The sequence below is a fragment of the Rhipicephalus sanguineus genome, chromosome 7 (assembly GCF_013339695.2).
Source record: "Rhipicephalus sanguineus isolate Rsan-2018 chromosome 7, BIME_Rsan_1.4, whole genome shotgun sequence".
NCBI lineage: Eukaryota > Metazoa > Arthropoda > Arachnida > Ixodida > Ixodidae > Rhipicephalus > Rhipicephalus sanguineus.
Genome location: NC_051182.1, coordinates 144,147,412 through 144,167,693, shown reverse-complemented (window position 1 = coordinate 144,167,693; position 20,282 = coordinate 144,147,412). Strand labels below are relative to the sequence as shown.

The following is a 20,282-nucleotide window of genomic DNA, read 5'->3' as shown; positions in this document are numbered from 1 at the left end:
ACGCACAACGTGTTGTGCAGAGGTTTTATGAACAGAAATAAAGTGCCTCAGACAGCCTGACCGACGTTTCGATGATGCACCTACCTTTATCGAAGGCGCCGTGACATCCTCGCAGTATTCATTCTAAAAGACAAACACGGACACAAGAAGGAAGTCAAGACACCACATACCAACTAACTCAGCTCTGTTGTCCTTGGAGTGTTGGTGGCAAAAGGGCTAACCGTTGATTGTTTGTTTGTTTGTCGCCTTCAGGAGAGGTCACGTCACTCGGTAGTTCTTTTAGATGTAGATCCTATACTGCTGGCTCACACCCACTCAGGGGGATTAGACAAGAATCGCGTAGCTTAGAAAAAATATTTAAAAACTGGAAATGAGAATAATTTCTCAATTTGTACAAAAAAAGATTTTTACAAGCTAATTTTGCGAGAATAATAATTTAAAAACCAAAAAAGAAAAAAGGTGGGTGGAAATAATTCTCATCGAATAAGAAAAAAATAATATAGAAAAGAATCTCGCAGCAGTTCACTTTTGGTTAACAATGGAACTTCGGAACTGTGGTCATTGTGTAAATCTCTTTAGTCGTCATGTAGTCACGTGGCAGTGACCTCTAGTAGCAAGCCAAGAGGAAACAACTAACCCTTTAAATGTTAACAGGCCAAGGATGCAAGGTGCCTTTGACAAAGATAGGTCCACCTTTCGAAACTTTGACCAGGCCTCCTGAGGCACCTTATTCCTGTTCATGCTCGATCTCGCGGCCAATAAGGCCGTGAGATCGAGCAAAGTCGGCACCTAGCGGCGAGCAGACGAAACCCCGTGGTGTGGATGGTTCCTTGCGTAGTCTGCTTGCCAAACCGTGTTCGCATGTGTGCGTATTCGTCGTGCACGTCCTCAGATTACAGCCTATTCCGTTGTGCTAGCACAGTATCAAATGCTTGTACGTATGCCTACACGATATACACAACCATTTCGCCTTACTAGACTTGTATGCATTCTAATAAGCGAGTAAATGCACGTGTCGGTATGGCGCAATGTCTAACCATCGTACCGTCTATTCGCGAAAATCATTTCAATGTGGGTACCACTTTGTCGTTCAAGCACATCACATAGCGCATTTGGCGTCGTCCTAAACGAAAAAAAAAAGGTACTAAATGTCGAGGTGTGAATGCAGAATTTTAGCGACACCATCTAGTGAAGTGTTGGCGATTTGGAAATCCTTGTGACACCGCAAAGCATGAACTAGCCTCTGTAGAGGCCGGTTAGCGGTGAAAAAGACCGGAAGCCACGCATTTCAACAGAAGTACGCGTATTCATGCAAACAGAAAAGCAGAGTGCACAAAGTTCTACTTCATCTAATTACGCAGAAATACAGGGTCTCTCTTTTTTTTTTTGTAGCCGCTAGAGCAAATAAATACTTAATTGGCTAAGTCGCGCGACGCTATTTATGTTGTGGTATAGGCAAAACACAATTTAAAAACGTGCAAATAAAGCAACAAAAAACATCGAGCACAGTGCAAAACGCGAATGTGACCGAAGGCCAGTACCCCATTGATTGGCAGATTGCGCTTCTCTCACACGTAACAGGAACGTTAGGTCGGTTTAGTGCATTAACTTAGCAATGGAGGACGTATACATCAGCATTAGGCTGCAGTCAACGTGCTTTATTCGCCGACAATCGACTCAAACCGCCTACGGCGTAGCGCCGCTGCGTACATTTGTATACGCGCCGCCGACCGCCTATCCACACAAACGCGGCGATGGTGCTGCCACCTGTAGCCCGATCTCGCGGCGAATACCGAACATGTTTCGATACGTCACCTGCCACAGTCACTTTAACGTGCAGGGCTTCTGTAGAATTGCGTGCATAGCATGCTATCCAGTGCATCAGTCTAATTTTCCACTAGGAATCAGTCCGTTCGCGCTACTTTGTGTCTAATGCGGTGAATGCGTGCTTGACAGTGCCTGAATAAAACAAGTTGTTGGGCTAGTCGTTCATACAGTGCAAAAGGTAATGCTGCAACGCAAGGCGAAGACACAGGAGGTCTGACGCTCTTTTCTAGCTTTACATCTTGCTTCTTCGCCTTGCGTTGTGTTATTGCCCTTTGACAGTGCCTGCTTGACCTTGCCTCCTACTACCCGTGCCTTTAGCCCGTGAGCGTTGCGTATGAAGCGTCTCGGGCAGTCCCGGACAGTCGGGCGCGGCAAATCGAAGAAACCCAGTGCTGCCAGACGAGCAGCGAAGACAACTTTGGAGTTCGATGCCACTGGGGAGATTGGACGCCACATTGCAAGTTTCTTTCTAAAAAAGTACGACGACCCGCGGGTGCCTATCTCAAACACCGAATAAATAATAATAACAATAATACATCGAACTCGGTGTGCGAGAGCTTGCTTCGACTACTTCGCCCTTCACATGCGACATTTTTTTTGCGCAAGGAAAGAAATATTGACAAAGAGAGAAGAATACAGTGCACAGCACGACTGTTGAGCAGAGACTGCAGAACATCAAACAGGATAATAATAATTGTTGGGATTTTACGTCCCAATACCACGATATGATTATGAGGGCCGCCTCAGTGCTGGGCTCCCGGAAATTTCGACCCTCTGGGGTAATTTAGCACGCACCTAAATCTAAGTACACGGTCCGCGAGCCTTTCGCCTCCATCGAAATGCGTCCGCCGTGGCCGCGATTCAGTCACGCGACCTTCGGGTCAGCAGTCGAGCACCATAACCATGAGACCACCGCGGTGAGGAACATCAAACAGGAGGTTGGTCCCTATAGATCCGTAGAAGTTGCTAGAAAGACCAACTTCTTCCGTCTATTAAGAAATGAGGAGGCCGATGGCGAACGGCTACATAGAATGTTCCGAAAGGTGCACATGACAAAGGACAAATGGAATATTCATATTGTAAAGCGCGGAACTCAAATTACGAAGACTGGACAGGGAGTAACACACACAAGCCCTGTCCCGTGCTCGTCATTTCAGTTCCGGGCTTTACAATATGAACATGTCGCACCACAAGGCCAAATATCTACCCTTGACAAATAGAAGAAACGTTTGTTTTTTAGGGGCGAAGCTCCTTAAAGGGCCCCTCACCAGGCCACACAGCAAATTTTAGTTAGACGCTGGAAGTTGTTGTGTGCCGAATGAAGAGCAGAATGCCGCAAGAATTTTTCAAATCGGTTCATTACGAGCTGAGAAAAACAATAATTTGTAGCGGCGCGAAACCATGATGCGAGGAGGCGAGTTTCAAACCCTTGCCACTCGCCCCGTGTAGCCTTAGCAAGCCAAATCCCTTCCCTGCCCTCTTCACTTGACACATACGCATGAACACGTCATGCGCATGCATTGTCACGTGCGCATGACGTGCCCGAGCCAGCCCGAGCACGCAAGCGGCGTTGCACGGCCGCTACCTTTTTTTTTATGTAGCGGCCGTGGGCGTTTTATCGGCGTTCTCTGTGTTGTACTGCCTGTTTCTGCGGGACGGGCATGAAAGTTGAGACATTTGTACGGGCACGAGAGTGGCGGTATCATGAGCCAGTGCCGCATTAACGTTTACTTGGACGCGGTAGAATAAATGAGCATAATGAGTGCGCGAACGCGCCAGAACATTACTTTCGTTTCCACGGCTGGCGTCTGCTCGATGCGCTAACCGCGGGGACACGAACGCATGGGAAAGGGAGGCACATTAGCTCCGCATCTCGCTGCAATTCACAACAAAAAAATGAAAAAGACGCACACATTCCCTTTGTGTGTCTCATTATTTCTCTCAAGTTTTATTAATGTATTCAAGCAAAAGATTACACAAACTACACATGCCGTGTCAAATAATTATCGCAGTGTCACGTGCTACTGTTGGTGACGTCAGAACACAGTCGTCTACGTAGAGGAGCGACGTCATAGCACTACCATCTACGTAGGGCCATTTTCTCATGTACGTCATCCCCTCATTCTCTAAAGCGCGCACCCGCGAGAGGAAGGGCAAGCAGCGTTCACCTTGAAATTTGACCCATTTCCGCGGCGCGTAGCGTTGCAAATTTTGGCAGACGTGATCGTCAACGCCCAGTGTATGCATTGCGCTCGTTAGCTCAAAATTGTCAAACCTGGTGAGGGGCCCTTTAAGGCGGCACCCGTTCGTCCCTCGTAGTCGTCGTGGTCGTAGTAGTGAGTAACAAGTCTTACGCTTTGACCTCCAAGGTGGTGCCGGTGGGAGATTTCTCCTGTTCGTTGTTGAACAATAAAAAATTCGCAGCGTGCGCGTTAACTAAAAGCCGAATTCTTCTGTCTCTCATTCCCCATTAGCAGCCATTGGCATGTTCCAGTAGGAAACGTTAGTAGAAGTAGAAGTGTAAGTGTTAGCTAAAAGCCGACTTCTTCTGTCTCTCATTGCCATTAGCAGCCATTGTTTACCTCCAAGGTAGTGCCTGGTGAGATTTCTCCTGTGCGTGATTAAGCAATAAAAATTTTGTTCAAAACGCCGTTGATTGATGAAATAAACCAACGAAAGACGCCAGATGTTTTGTAAAAGCAGAACGAAAGAACGCCAGATGTTTTTCTTAAAGTGTAGTAGTAGTAGTTGCATGTAGCCACCTCGCCCGATCGTCAACGGGCGAGGTGGACCGGCAACGGCGCGAGGACCCTGCCGTACGAGAGTTAAATCACACTAAAAGACATACTTTGCGGGCGATACACTCTAGTGAGCTTTCAACTTTTCGTCTTAATGTACATGATAAAGAAATTATTTCTACGAAAAACGCAAGGCACACCTTGAGCAATATGTTTGGTTTTGGGACGCTAAATGGAACCATGAGGCGATGCGAATCCGGAGCACTTGCACGATCGCGTTCCGTTGGCTTTCGTTGGGCATGCTACCGACCTCGCGTCGTGGAACGCGCGTCCTGTCTTCCCTCTAGCCTTGCCTTTAATTCGCACAGGGTGAGCGGGGAATGCGGTCGCTCTTGGCGCTCTTTCGCTCGGGAGCGGACTTCTTCCTTGCATTTCACCGATCACAAGTGATAATGAAGGGACCACGTAAACCAACAGTACAATAAAAGTTTGATGTTTAATATATACACGATGTTTCACACTCTTTATATTATGTACTGGGCGCATTTCACGGAAGAGTTTCACGGTTTACAGATGATTCCCTCCGTAGCTTCGCCCCACTCATCATCATTCACCCCGTGGATATGCTGTGATTTTTTTTTCTTTTTTATTTGGCTGGCGGTTTAGCTCTGGCTTATCACCAATTACTGTGCGAGTGTCATTCCTTCACCCATCCCGCCCTCGTAGCCTGAACGTTGGCACCTTCGCGGCGTCTTTTCTTTTCGTCAGTAGAGAGCTTTAGATTAATAAAGGGCCGTAGGGTTCGCGTTGCTTGGGTACCTAAGCTACATTAGGAGTATAACGCGCGTACCCATGGCGTAAACTAAAACGCATGCGCAGTGGCCACAAACGCTGACGCAAAGCTTTGAGTGCCTTATTCTAAAACTGCCAGTTTCGTTTGGCCTCATGTTCCTCGTGGTCTCGGCACCAGCGTCCTGACGGCGTTCCCTGTGTGCAGAGGCATGGGCGGAATAGAGTGGAGACGCCACTCGCGCTCGATGTCGCGTCCCCCTTTCATACTGCGTTTCACACGCAGGTTGCAATGGCGTGAAAGCTGCCCAAGAAGTTCTCTCACCAATATCCTTGCAATTCGTCGTCGCCTTTCGTGGCAGTAAATGTTCGTGCAAGCCGAGCCTGTGCATGAGGCGCTGCGACAGGCTGCAATAAGTGATGAAGCACGCTCTGGAACGAAAACAACGAAACGCTAAGTGATCTAACAACGTGTTAACAATCGCATAACGGAGTTTGTTTATTTTCTAAGGCACAACACATTTTCATTTTATTACTGCGCCTATGTACAGAAGAAAAAAAAAGCATAGTTTTGGTTGGGAAAAAGAGCGAAATACTGCTAGAAGTGTCGCGTCTCGTTAGACTCCGCAGCGTTGCAGATTATGTATGTAGCCGTCAAAGCGGTAATGCGGGCTAGTTGGTTGTGATCAGTGGCATTCATTTTGGTAGTGCAAAAAATGAAGACGCAGACACAAGAGAGGACGTAGACAAGACGGGAATGTATGTAGCTTATTTTAGTGAACAATCACGATGTTTATACCGACACCACGAGCTCGCTCTCTCTGTGTAGCAGAAGCACATTTCAGAGGGGCCGTGTTTTTTCTGGCACCATGGGCAACGGGAAACACGTCACAGCCGCCATCTTCTGGACACCAGGGGTGCTATTCTAGCATGGAGGAAAGCCATGTATTCTAGACAGCTATGGATGGGGAAAAATAGCAGGGAGCACGCCTAGTGTCCGCAAGCCAACCTCCTCGGACGCAGTCCCCCCCCCCCCCCCCCCCCCCGTTCTTCTTCAAACGCTGGTCACAATTCCCGGCATACTCCTGCTTCATTTTTTATGGCTGGGATTTAAAATTTTCACGTGACGCTCCCTCCTAGATTTTTTTTCCCACCATGTAGACAGCTGCCAAAGTCCCCTATATTGTCAAATTGCGTCATGGCGGCAGGTTAAGCCAATCACTGATGCCTTAGCGGCCTTCTGGTCCTATCAGAGTTGACATATGACAATGTCCAGAACACGACCAGTAGGTAATGATCCAGATAAGCACCGCAGCTCCTAGTGGTCAATCCCCAATAGCTTGAGAGGTTGAGCATGGTCTCCGCGACTAGTTCTGGCAAAGGCCGTGATTTTGAGAGGACGCTGTAGCTATACTCGCCGACAACTTTTCTTGACATTGAAGCGAAGGCTACAGAGCCACAATGCACGTATCCTACCGCTAATGAATGTAGTCCCACAATTGCGTCCGTATTTTCTGCATGAGATATATATAATGCTCCTTCATTTTCTACATGTAGCTTTTTGTGACGGAACGCAGCGCACACAAGCGAGATATCTGCATTTCTTTCACTTTACACGTTGTCACTTTGCGTTTTTGCGTGCGTGAAAAAGTCGCGCCTTTTACCCGTACCTTAGACGCTAAGCAGCGTTTGCGTCGAAGTGCAACGCTAGCCATCACACTCCACGGCGTTACGAGACGCGCGCCAAACCGGACTACTTCGCGTAGCAGTACATGTGCAGACGCTCCGCCCCCGTAGCTTTCCCTTCAGTGCCAAGAAAAGTTGTCGGCGAGTATAGACATAATCATCGACCTCATCGTTCGTGATCACGTGCCACGTGCCCGTGGGCGCGTTGCATGCACGTGAGCACGATCGATGCTGTCGACTGCTGTCGACGTGGGCCATCGAACGTTCTGAAAGCCCGCAGTCGTCACCTAGACGTGGGAGAGTCACGAAGGTCGTGATCCCGGAGTGCGGACAACGGACCAGCGGGCGACAGCCACGGTCCCCTGGCCCTACTACGAAGGTGGCCTGAGGTGCCTTGGATCTGGAACTGCGAAGCCGGAACAGGGGCTTTGACTGAACGCAGACAATTCTCAAGGCGCTCCCGGATACCACTTTCTGCAGCATTGGCGGCGTTCCTGAAAGACACGTCATCCTTCGAGGTCGGTGTTTGCTTTCCCAGCCAATGCTAAGCCTACTTCACGTTCTGGGATCTGCATTTATTATTTCGATTTGAGTTTGAGATTTTCAGACGCGACTTTTTGACGGAGAAAAGTAATGGACGCAAGCATTATTGAGCTTTACAAATGCCGATACGTATTGTTGCCTAATAGGGCTCAATATTTCACAGGCACTGCTAGGCCTACGCAATGTTAGTCTATTCTTCAGAATGTTTCGCAATGATGACGGCCCTTTGCGAGTTTTCAAGATCGCGATACATGCTGTTGCCTAGCTCCAGTATTTCCTTGGTATTGTTACGCATACTTAGTCTTACTTCCCAAGTACTGCTAAGCCTACTCATTGTTTCCCAGTTACTGCTAGGCCTAGGCATTATCAGCCATTGCTAAGCCTACTTAACGTTTTTACGCAGGAACATTTTTGGGGGATCTGCGTCTATTTCGACTTAACTTCAAGATTTTTAGAAGCACCGTTTTTTTTTTCTTATCGAGGAAAAGCCAACGCAAGTATTAGCGACATTTGCAAATTGCAATGCCTAATACTGCCTGATGACATGGCTCATTGTTTACCAGGCAATGCTAGGCCTAGGTAATGTTCACCTGGCTCTGCTACTCTTGCAGACGTTGTTTTACAGTGAGGACGGTCATTTGCGAGCTTTCTAAATTGCGATACGTATTGTTGCCAACTCCAGTACTTCCTAGGTACTGTTATAGGAGTACGTAGTGTTCTCTTAGTACTGCTAGGCCTACTCATTGTTTCCCCAGTTACTGCTAGGCCTAGGCAGTGTTTGCGTGGCTCTATTCTTCAGACGCTTTTTGCAATGAAAATTGTCATACTTAGGAAATTGCGATACGCATTTGTTTCCTACTGAAAGAACTCCAGTATTCACTGTTCAGTTAGGCCTATTTAGTGCTTTATTTTTCAGGCCATACTAGGCCTACATTAGGAATGTATGCGAGATTCAGGACTTTTTACCTCGCTCTGCGATTCTTTCAGACTCTGAGCTGCAATGAAGACGCTCAATAGCGTGCTTTACATTGAGTGATACGTACTATTGTCTGCTGATAGAGCTCCAATACTTTCAATGTTCCGCTAGGCTTACTTAGTGTTTTTGTTTTTTTTTGTTTTTTTTTTTTGAGGTGCCGCTAGCCCCAAGTGTATTCTGAGGTACTACGGTCCTACTTTGTGCGATTTTTCCCGGTGCTGCTCTTGCACGATGTCGGTGTGTTCCTTAATTCCTTGCTAAACTTGTTACGCGCAGTGTAGCCTTTCACGTGTTTGGACATGGCCGGACTAGAGAGCAGACGCGACGAGAGAGCGCGCGTCGCGTCTACCCTCGAGCCCGGTCATGGCCACGGTGTGATATCGCCGTGATCATGACCAAACCCACGAAACGCCACAGCTGGGGGAGGGAGTGCTTTTACTTTCGAAAACCGCGACCACGATTTTTAGGGGCGAAGCTCCTTAAGGCGGCACCCGTCCGTCCCTCGTAGTAGTAGTCGTAGTAGTCGTAGTGCGTAACCAGTCTTACGCTTTGACCTCCAAGGTGGTGCCGGTGGGAGATTTTTCCTGTGCGTTGTTGAACAATAAAAAATTCGCAGCGTGCGCGTTAACTAAAAGCCGAATTCTTCTGTCTCTTCCCCATTAGCAGCCATTGGCATGTTCCAGTAGGAAACGTTAGTAGAAGTAGAAGTGTAAGTGTTAGCTAAAAGCCGACTTCTTCTCTCTCTCATTTCCGTTAGCAGCCATTGTTTACCTCCAAGGTAGTGCCTGGTGAGATTTCTCCTGTGCGTGATTAAACAATAAAAATTTTGTTCAAAACGCCGTTGATTGATGAAATAAACCAACGAAAGACGCCAGATGTTTTGTAAAAGCAAAACGAAAGAACGCCAGATGTTTCTAAAGCAAAACGAAAAGACGCCAGCTGCTTAACGAAAGACGCCAGATGTTTTCTAAAGCAATGGTTTTCTAAACAATGAAAATTCACAGCGTACATGTAAAATTAAAGTGAGCTGCAAGTCGTCATAACTCATCGAACCTTTAGTATAAACGCGCCCGATCTCACGTCGGTGATGATGTATTGGGCAGAATTCACGGAAGATTCACGGTTTACCGATGAACCTCCGCAGCTTCGCCCACTCATCATCATTCACTCCGTGGATATGCTGTGATTTTTTTGTATAGCTTCTACATTAAAGTGACGTTTGACAGCATGAGATAAAATATCAATGTGCGCAAAACAATGAACGATAATACTAGTTGCACCGTCGACAGTACAGTGCCAAATGTTCTGTAGCGATTTCATCTCGCTAATTCTCGTGCTGTTTTTTGTTTCTTCAAACAGATGCAGCTTTTTGGATGCGACCTGTGGACCTTGTGGAAATTGACAGTGAAGAGGGTTGCCAGCCTCGCATTTCACGTTATTAACTGGGGTGAGTTCATACGACATGATCTGGAATTTTTAAACCACATCTAGCTGTCACGTATTCGTACAACGCTCTTGAGGTGCTATAGACAGTTTGCACAGACTCGATCGTGGCCGCCATCTTTAGGCACTAACGTGTCAAAGTTGCGTTAGCAAAATGGCATGACGACGGATGAGTCCTACGCCGAGAGTAATGCATGAGCGATGATTCACTGAGCACATGCAATTGTCTAGCGAAGAGCTTTTGCACTCGTAAATATATATATATCGTGTGCTGACGGCACTGTGACCGCCATGTAAGCCGCAGCTAGAGTATAAATGATGGTCTGTAGCATACAGTTAGTTATTTGGACAAAATGGATGGCCACATGATTACGCTAACGGGAGTTTCTACGCAGAATATTCTTAGGGAGTTGCCTAGGTAACGCGTAAGCGTTGCCTTTTGTAGGTAGCGGCCGTCCCTGGGACGCCGTTTTCGCGTGGCGTCGGCAGAGCGTCTTTCATCTTCTCGCTCGTCAGCGTCTCGAACGCTGTCACATGGCACACGCATCCCGCGACCACTGAAACGCAGTTCGGCACGAAATTTCCGCAAAGTTTCAATTTCTCTTATGTGTGCAGTCATGACCAGTGACCAGGATTTGGGGACACGTGCACGTAGCGCCAACTCTCGTCGGTGACCGCGGTGGCCTGCCTTAACCGAATGGGTCATAGGCTAAAAAGTCATATCTGACGAAAGAAAAATCTAATTACGTTCGCAATATTTTACAATGGGGTAGCACGTCTTTCTAATGGACGGTGTTCGATTATCCTGGGAAGCCACACGCTTTGTAGTGCAATACTGCAATTTCACCAAAATGCTGCTGCTGTATAGAACCGGGAGTCCTCTTTGGTAACTAGCTTTTTTCGTCAGATATGATTTTTTTCGTCTATTTCCCTTCAGTTATGGCAGGACGCCGTCGCTGCCGCCTAGAGATGGCGCCACCTACAGATGTACCCAGATCCTGGGAATGCTGCTTTGCATCTTGTCCTGCAGATGGCTTTTATTCCACTTTCGTGAAATTCAAAGACTCCTCCGTAAAAAGTGTTAATTTCTTGCTAAATTTCTTCTGCACCGCGGCTAGAATGCATCCACGTAGGTATGTTGACATTTTGCAGCCGTGGATGCGTAGCGTAGTGGACGTGTAGTAGCTTAAGGGCCCGGGTTCGAACGCAAGCTACGGACTGAAAAATTACTTCAAAATTTTCGTTATAACGGCGATCGTCTTATGTGACAGTGTGACGGACGGACAGTTTTCTCGTCGAGTCGACACAGAAATGCTCACCCAATATTGCCGACGTAGTTACGTGGTAAGAGCTGTTCGCACACGCCCACTAACAAAATACGCTAACACGTTGCTTTTATTAATTTGTGCAATTGTAGGATCTGCGGAATTTTTTTCTCACTTTTTCATACAACTGAACTTTGAAATTCTGTTGAAGTTAACGCGAGTTGTGCATTCCTATCCCCGTGTAAGGCATATACACCGCGGTTCCTACTCATCCCGTTTTTTTTCTCGGTGTGCATTATACAGTAGTACGTCTTCGTACCAACAAAACTGGCTAACTGCCATATTGAAGTATACTGTTATATGATTTTCCTGTATATCTGAAGCACTTTATATACAATCTACGCGCATGCATTTTTTAATATACTTTGCATAATTTCTCTCCGTCGGCCTCCGCAGGAAATGGTGGGCTGTTACGATTCTTCCATGTCCCGCCAGGGTGCCAGTGAACCGCACCTCTAATACACAGTAAGCTTCCGTAACCATGCTTTGCTAACACCTTACCGGTGGCCCAATGACCTCCTTGACACACACGTAGGTTTGGGTAATGCTATCTACAGATCTGGTTACTTTTCTGGTGAAGGCCAACGCGGCTGCGATAACCAATGGGCTGCCGGACTAGGCAGCTGTCCCACGTGCTATAATTCTGTGTAAAGGTGTTTTGAACCAATCAATAGAGTAATTGATATCGGTCTTGTTAATGAGCAATAAAATGTAGTCGACATAAGTTATCCACCTCCTATGAGCCTACGCGGTATCAGGTGACGGTATCACGTTGTAGAGACTTACACACTACCATAAGTTACACTACCATAAGCGATTCACTCCACCACGTGCTGACATGTTATTAACGCGATAGCGTTAAAGAGCTTGTTTGGCAGAAATTCCGGTGTCGGCGTCGGCGGCGTTGGTTGTGAGCGAAAAATCGGCGTTGTCCGTGAGCTAGTAATCGAGAAAGATGCAAAGAAATAATAAAAATGTTCAGTCCGAGTGAGAATTCAACCCAGAGCTTCTGCGTGACAAGCAGGTGTTCTACGACATAGCCGCGCCATTGCTTGAAACTGCTTCGGAAAAAAAAAACCTATGAATAGCATACAGTGGGAGGAGTCTTCTTAACGCATGTAATATTGCGTGGCAGAACCGTAGAAGCGCAATCGGGCATAATTATTCATCAGCAACAGCATCAACGAAGTGTGCAGGGGTGCGTGGCACCTTACGGACGCGCAGTGTGTATTTCGCCGATTCGCAAAAATAATTACGGTGTAGTGGGTACTTCGCAAATGTATACGCCCTAGGCAATCTAGGATAGCTTGAAACGGCCAATGTTACGTTCCTTTTCTTGCGGCACGGTTGAGGATGTCCACCAAGAAGCGAAACGAGGCCAGCGATTGAGAACGAGATTAGCACCAGGCCGATTACGCTATCGCGTTCTACTCTCGAAGGCGAAGCTCAAGCGACCTCCAAATTTTTTAATGGTGTTTGCTAGGGCCAAGGTAATTTTTTGCATTGAGATACACTAATTCAAGTGTATCGAGAGTTTACACAAGCACTGAACGTGGAAAGTAGCAGGGAGCACCGGTAACTTTTGCGCAGGTCTTTGTCTAATATTGACCACAAACAACTCTTTCGGCAGAAAAATGATGGCTTTTCGAACGCGTCCATGTCATACTGGAAGTTTGACAACACAGCAGTACCTTCATCTTCACGCATTGAAGAAACGATTACGTTGCATATCCATTGTCAATCTCAATGGGTGTTCTGGCCACAGAACGTGTTATCCGCCAAATTACTAAGCCGATACAGGAAAACGTATTATAACTATCCTCATTTCTCGAATGTACGTCGCCAAGAGCAAACTGTCTATATTGTGAGATAACATTTATAGTCAGTCATAAGATGAACAGGACGAAGAGCGCGCCGGCCTATAGTTAATTCAGTGTCAGTTTCACCCGGTGCTCGCTGGCATGTGCTATTACGACCAATCAACTAGCCCACAAGTACACTTCGTTTCTTCTCAAATTTGGGCAGGGCTTGAGCAGCAGTACTGAACGGAGTGCTATCGGTGCATCCGCAGGTCATTACCTGTACCCGTGTCGCCTCTTGTCGTCCACCTGCTTGTACAGCGAAGCTAGCCTGTGCAACCAATTTATTGCCCTTTCTTTAAATGCGACAAGTGTGTTCAAGCACAGCACTAAAAGCGATGCGGCTGAAACGCGTTTACTCTCCATAAGATGATAAAATGTCGATATCGCTGTCTTTTCCTTCTTGCAGATATTGGGCACAGTTCACGAAGCTTTACCCGAGACGCCGCATTGCAGTTCGGGAACTTCATGGTAAGCTTTAGCTATAAGAGTGCGTCTAATAATAGAGGAAGGATTGACGGCTGAAAGACGAGGCTCCCATTTTGAGTCTGACCAACTAGCTCGTGTGTTCCCACTAGTTATCGCGACCAAATAGCTCGTATGTTCCCTCTAGCTATCGCGACCAACTAGATCATGTTCAAACTAGCTGTGAGACGAGCTGTGTGTGATGTAACTAGCTCTAGCTCACGTGTTCAGTCTATACGTGGCTATGTGAGGCGCCCATGTTAAAGGGGAACTCCGGCGATTTTTCGATATTCACAGATTTCAAATTAAACTTTCATCATATGTTCTCTTCGGTACCCTGATATGTGCGAAATTATACAACCGTAAGTCATTTAGTTTTTTAAAAAACGCAGTTTAAATATTGGTAACCAATTCCGGAATCACGTCTACTCTTTTCCACCCCCGCCTCGCCCAGCAGACGGTTTTAGCGCGCGTTTTCTTCTACGAGGCGACGACGACGCGAGCAAAGCTGTTCCGTTTTGTTAGCTGCATAGCGTGTTACCCGACATCGGGTCTTACAGTAAGCACTCGCAATATTAAGCAACGATGAGATCGATGCGGGGCACGTCAGCTACTTCACGCGCCGGCTGGTCGAAATCAAAAGGCGATGCTTCCGCGCTCAGATAGTAGCGGCAATCATCGCTGAACTCGTCACTGGTATGTTCAGACGGGTTGGCACAGCTCGATTCCGCGTCGGACGACATTGCCGGCTTGTTTTTCGCGTGATAGAAGCACGTGTGCTATGTTTGCACCCTGGTCAGCCGTGGCGGCGTGTAGCGTATTTCGTGACGTCATCGCATACCAGCACGGAGCAGCTCCCCGTTTCGGTTTCGACTCAGCCGTTTACTGCTTCAAAATGAACCTACCTAGCAGTTACAGCACTATTAATACTATTTGAAAACGGTATTATCTCGGTATGGTCTAAAATGCACCGGAGTTCCCCTTTAAGTGTGACCAACTAGCTCGTGTACTCCCACTGGCTACTGTGACCAACTAGCTCATGTGTTGTCACTAGCTATTGTGACCATCTCGTGCTCAAACTAGCTGGGAGACGAGCTGTGTGTGACTTAACTTGTTGTAGCTCATATGTTCAGCCTATATGCGGGCTATATGAGGCGCCCATGTTAAGTGTGACCAACTAGCTCGCGTGTTCCCACTAGCGATTGTGACCAACTGACTCCGTGCGTTCAAACTAGCTGTGAGAAAAACAACCTGCATGTGACGTAACTAGCTCAAGTGTTCAGCCTATGACTATATGCTCAGCTACATGGTGACCGGAAAAATACTGTAACCTGAAAAAAGCAGCCATAGTTCAACAAACGAAAAAAAAATAAGGCACGCTCTATTGTATTCGGAAGGTCATTGAATTCTATAAAATAACTCATATTGAGTTCCAAGATGTCCACATTGGGTTTTGATACAGGCTGAAGATTTCATTTATTCGTTCCTTCAATGCAGCTGTGCCTGTGTGGCGGAGGTTTGTTGCCCACATTCACACGGATTACGAGAGTTGTCGGCTTCGCAGTTCTCATCGCTACAATCGTGGTGAGTGCTTCGCGAGTCAAAACTCGGAAATGAGAAATTGTGAGCCATTCCTCGCTGTTGAATGTGGATGACCAGCGAAGCTGTTCAGCGCACGACTTAGAGTTAACGCACATGATTTCAGTGGAGAGTTCTAAAATTATGGACCCCATACGCAGCGTGGGCCACGACGCAGTGTGGCCCGTGTCTTGCGTATTATTAGGCGGTTTTACAATAAGGTACGTACAGATGGCGTTCTTGGGTACGATACGGTATTTCCGTCACTCAACGGTGTTACCCAAAAGGATAACGTACGACGCATGCGCAGTGGCGACCAATGCTAATGCGAAGCATTGCGCACCCTCATCTAAAACTGCCTACTAGTTTTCTTCACGTGTGGTGTCTCATGTGTTTCAACCAACGCCGCCTGCGTGTGACCCAACTCTCAAACCTCGTTGCTCCTCCAAACTCAGAACGTGCAGCCTACCTAACGCAGCCCTGAAAATTCATCCTTTTTTAAATGCGAAGCATTTCTTAGCGAACCTTTTGCACTTTGAGCGTTTCTATCTACGTATCTATCTATCTATCTATCTATCTGTCTAGCCGCCTACGTCTGGGTGCTCTCATGATCGCCTCCTAAACTTGTGTAGACCAAAATTGGCATGGGAGGCTAAAGGGATTTGACGAATATGACTGTCGGGTCATGACATGAATAACATGCAAATCCTGTCGCGTACGTCGTCAAACCCTTTCCTCCAGACACGTGTGGCACATACCCGCTTACCACAGGCAGCGGTGTACGGGTATGCGCCACAGGTGATTGACAGTTTGTCTACCAAGGAACGGCGAGAACAGACATTGGTAATTTAAATGTGAGAGCTTTACGAAAAACCTACATCGGCAGCGTTGACCCGATGAATGGAAAGAATTAGGATCCCAGCAGGAATCGAACCAAGGCATTCTGCGTGGCAATCGGGTATTCTACCACAGAGCCACGCCGGGTCTGTAAACTGGTTTGGAAAAACAACCTATGCAGGCGTAATCTCGGTGCAACGTATATTGTGTTTGTGGTGCTGGCTATCTAGTTTTACAAGAAAGCAATAAACACTACATATGTACATAATGCTATGATACAGGCGTCATACCAGATTAACGTATGTGGTTTCAGTGTTGGCTCCGCTTTTATAGCAGTCCAATAAACATTACATTTGTATTCCTATGATTCAGCAAGCTATATTGAAGCATTGCTCGACCCCGGTTGAATACATTAAGGAAAGTTACATGTGGTATTCACATGATTGCACCATAATGTGCACTTAGTTTCGATAATACTGACGTATGTACTCTAACGTGAGCGCTGACGTTACGTCGTACCACAAGTTACCCTTTATAGGCCATTATTGTCAACGTGTCTGGTAAGCCCGCGAAGTGCACATAGCTCCTATACTTACAAAAACACGTTGTGACGCTTGGCTCAAAGCCATATATACAGAATAGAGAGAGATAATTTTTTTAAATGAAAATCCCGAAGACGTTAGCCTGGTTTGTTGCCTGACTTACTACTCCAGGTGTCGGGTGACGACTATGGTATATACAGTGATCACACATACACACAAATAGTCCGTACAGTCACAAACACACACATATACACAAATAGTCTTTCACAAACTTTGGTTAAGTTGAGTGTTCCTCAGAATACCAACAGCGCTTTTGTGTTGCGCATCGCACAAACGCTGTCTTGCCACGGGCCGAGAAGGTGCCGCAGCTCCAAGTTCGAACAGCATAGGAAGTACTCGCTGACTGCTTCGCATGAAACCGATTCCCACAACGCGTGGGACCTGCCCAATTTTTCTTGATTAGCCTCTCCTGTTAGTAGTTGTCCTACGTATATTCTTCGTATGCTCTCCAATGCGTTTTTCAATCTTGAACTTTTACTCCAGGTTATTCAGCATTCCTGGTCTTCATCGCACTCATTTCTAGGTTTTAATAAAACTCTTGGTTTAATTCCTCAATCGCTATTTGCAATTAGTTGCTATCATTACTTTTTACGGTTATTTATCTTTGCGCAGAGTGGAGCCTGCCTGGAGAAGGCATCGTCCCATCTTCGTGCAGTGCCGGACTGGTGCCTACTGATGGAACCTCTGTGTATGAACGATCTCTAGGAACAAAGCGTGGACGACTGCCCAGTCCACCGCCACCAACCACTCTTCTGTGCAATACAATCGCACCTCATAGAGGGGAAAGAGGTTGGGGGAAATAAAGATGGATATGCGAGATCTGTGCCTCTTGTAGTCATTACATAAGGGAGCTAAGTATAGATGGGTAGTATCCCAAATATCCCCAAATATCCCAAGATTTCAGCCATCCGTTTCAGAAAGCTTTGCGACACCACCTGTGCCTCCTAGTAATTCTATCGTGTGTTGGGGTTAGGTGAGGTATAAATCGGTACGAGAGGATGGGTAGCAAATCGATATCTCGAAATTTCAAGCATCCGTTTGAAGTGGCTTTACGACGACGTATAATCGTGTCTAGGCGGCAACACTATCTGTGCATGCATCCCGTTTAATGCTCCCAACATTTTTCTACTGGGCAACATGTACCGGTGCTCGGCAAAGTAAACGCGCTTTGAATGTGCTGTGCATAGGCCATCTTAGTGACGGGGCTGTTACCCATCCCGTTTTCGAGCTATGTACAGCTAAATGTACGCGCATTGACGACACCGAGCCAAGTGGGTTCTGTGGTAGACCAAAGAATGCAACGCCAGAGAAGGCTCGACAGGCACGAAATTAAGCGCGGCGAGATCCTGACGTGACGTTTCAGTTTTTAATGGATAGCCACTGATGCCCACGGAATTTTCGCGCTTGCTGAGACCGCTGTTCTGTAGCTACTGAGGTCTTCCGTTCCGAAAGAAGGCATCTTGAAAGCGGGACAACATAACGTTGAACGTCTCGCGTTCTTTGCGGCACCAAAGGGCAGTCACAGAGGACCTTCGAAGCTTTTTTTCCGGAGCATAACATACTTCAGAGTTACGGTCTTGTTCGCGCGCCGCACCAGTCGTGGCTCCTCGCAACGACGAGTACGGATTTTAAGGCGAAAGCTTTAGATGTCTCATCTAACGCAAAAAGTGAACGCCGGCGTTGGCGGCGGCTTCAACACGAAGTGACGCAAGAAAATAACGTCATGACGTCACAGATTGCGAAAACTTGTTGACATTATCGCGTACCATCGTAGGTTGGTCAAATATGGGCCGATCCCGGAAGATCCCGAGGCATTAGACAGATTTAGTTGGGCGTCCGCAACAACGTACGGACGCAGCCTGCCATAGGAAATGGCTGGCAGGCTGCGTCCGTACGTTGTTGCGGATGCCCAACTAAATCTGTCTATTACAAAAGCACGTGAGGTGCAGTATGCCTTCAAGAGGAAGGGAGGGGGGGTCGATACAAAAGACGGAGAAGAAAGATAAGAAAAGGAACAAGAATCACATGGCTTGCGACTTCGAGTCGTAAGGGGCCGTGTGACTTTTGATGGCCGCGTATTACAGGGGCATCTTTGCGCGGCAGCGATCACGGAGCTGAATTAGAGCGATTCTATCGTGCGAACTGCCCACTTGAGATTCATCGCCAGCGACACGTACAGCGCGCAGCGTGACGCACAATTGGACGTACCAGCGGAATGTACCAGGTGATAAGAGGACGCTGCGATCGCAACACGCCAGCGCCCTGAGTTGAACGGTTTACGTACATCCCGCTGCCCGATTTTGGTCCGCTTTGGCTAGCTCGTACGCGCCATAAATAGTGGTTCGTCATTATCATCATCGAAAAATGCTCCGAGAGGAAGAAGAAGAAGAAGGAAGGCACTGCGGTTTAGGCTTAAAGTCTGCGGGATCCGGTTTCAATTTTTCAGTCCTTCACAGAGCCCTATGACGAACATAGGTAAGCGCCGCGTCTCGTTTTTCTCGCTCTGTCCTCACGTGCGGCATTTGCCTTTTATGAGTAAGAAGGCATGATGGAATCGCTCCTCAACGAAGGCGGTGGCATGTACGGAAGGGTAATGGCAGCTAGAGAATTTCTGTCTGCACAAAATCGCAACGAGCTGTGCGAGCTAGGCACTGATAGCACACGCGAGCATCTGTGCCAGATTATAATTCACACTTCCGAACTTTTCCGACCCATTTCCGACCGATTCCAGTGCTAAACTTTACGAATATGTCTTATGCATTAGATACAGGGCAAAAAAAAAAAAAAAAACTTACCCCAGTTCCACCTAGTGTGAAATCTGCAGAAACAGCAGAGCTGTTGTTTTCCTGCATTGGTTGGTATGTAACAACTTTATTGTGGTAACAACTTTATTGTTTTCCTGTTTTTCCCTTGCGATTGTCTATGATGTTTTGTGATTGCGTGGGGATGTATGTGGTTACGGTATTTCTAAAGTAGAGATGCACGGGAAAGAACGTATCGCAGCCCCTGCCACACCTGCCCTAATACAGTGACTTTAAGCCTTATTCACGCTCGAGCCGTCCATCCACGTTTCACTGTGCGGCTAACGCTTCGTCCACGGCCTAGAGTTACTGTATATGCTATCTTTAGGTAGCAGAGTTGCGCATTTGATAAAACTCGCCGCTCGCGCCCCCATTCGCCAAGCGCGCTCACGTGCGCAAAAAGCGTCCTTTCGAGGGAAAGCCAACTGGACGACCGCGCTGGTGCTGGCGACCGCCGCGCCACCACCAATGCTCCACGGCCGTGCCACCGCCGCCGCTGTCCCAGGCAGTCCGGTGAGGCGATCCGGTTCAGTGCGAAATGTGTTTCGTTGGTGTTGTGTTGGTGTCTTGTGTTGTGCTTTTTTAGTGAACGTCAGTTTTTGTGGTGCCTGTGCGGAGCAGCACCGTGACTCAGTGCTGCGAAGTTGCAACGATGACAGGGTGCTGCGCTCCCCACTTCACGAACCAATATTTTTGCGACTACAGCAGGCGATAACAAACAGGATATGTATTACTTTTTGCCCACTGTCAATGGCTGGCTAGCCGTAGACAAAGATCGAACGGGACAGAATGATAGAATTGTGCGCCAGGGAA

The 20,282-nt window shown here is 47.3% G+C and overlaps 1 long non-coding RNA gene across 1 annotated transcript; it reads left to right on the top strand.

Annotated features, from left to right (window-relative positions):
* The first annotated feature begins 11,760 nt into the window (after positions 1-11,760).
* LOC119400144 (uncharacterized) lies at positions 11,761-15,235 on the top strand. Its single transcript, XR_005185016.1, has 3 exons — positions 11,761-11,792; positions 13,596-13,657; positions 15,149-15,235. It is a non-coding gene; the product is annotated as an uncharacterized LOC119400144 (long non-coding RNA).
* The last annotated feature ends 5,047 nt before the right edge of the window (positions 15,236-20,282 follow it).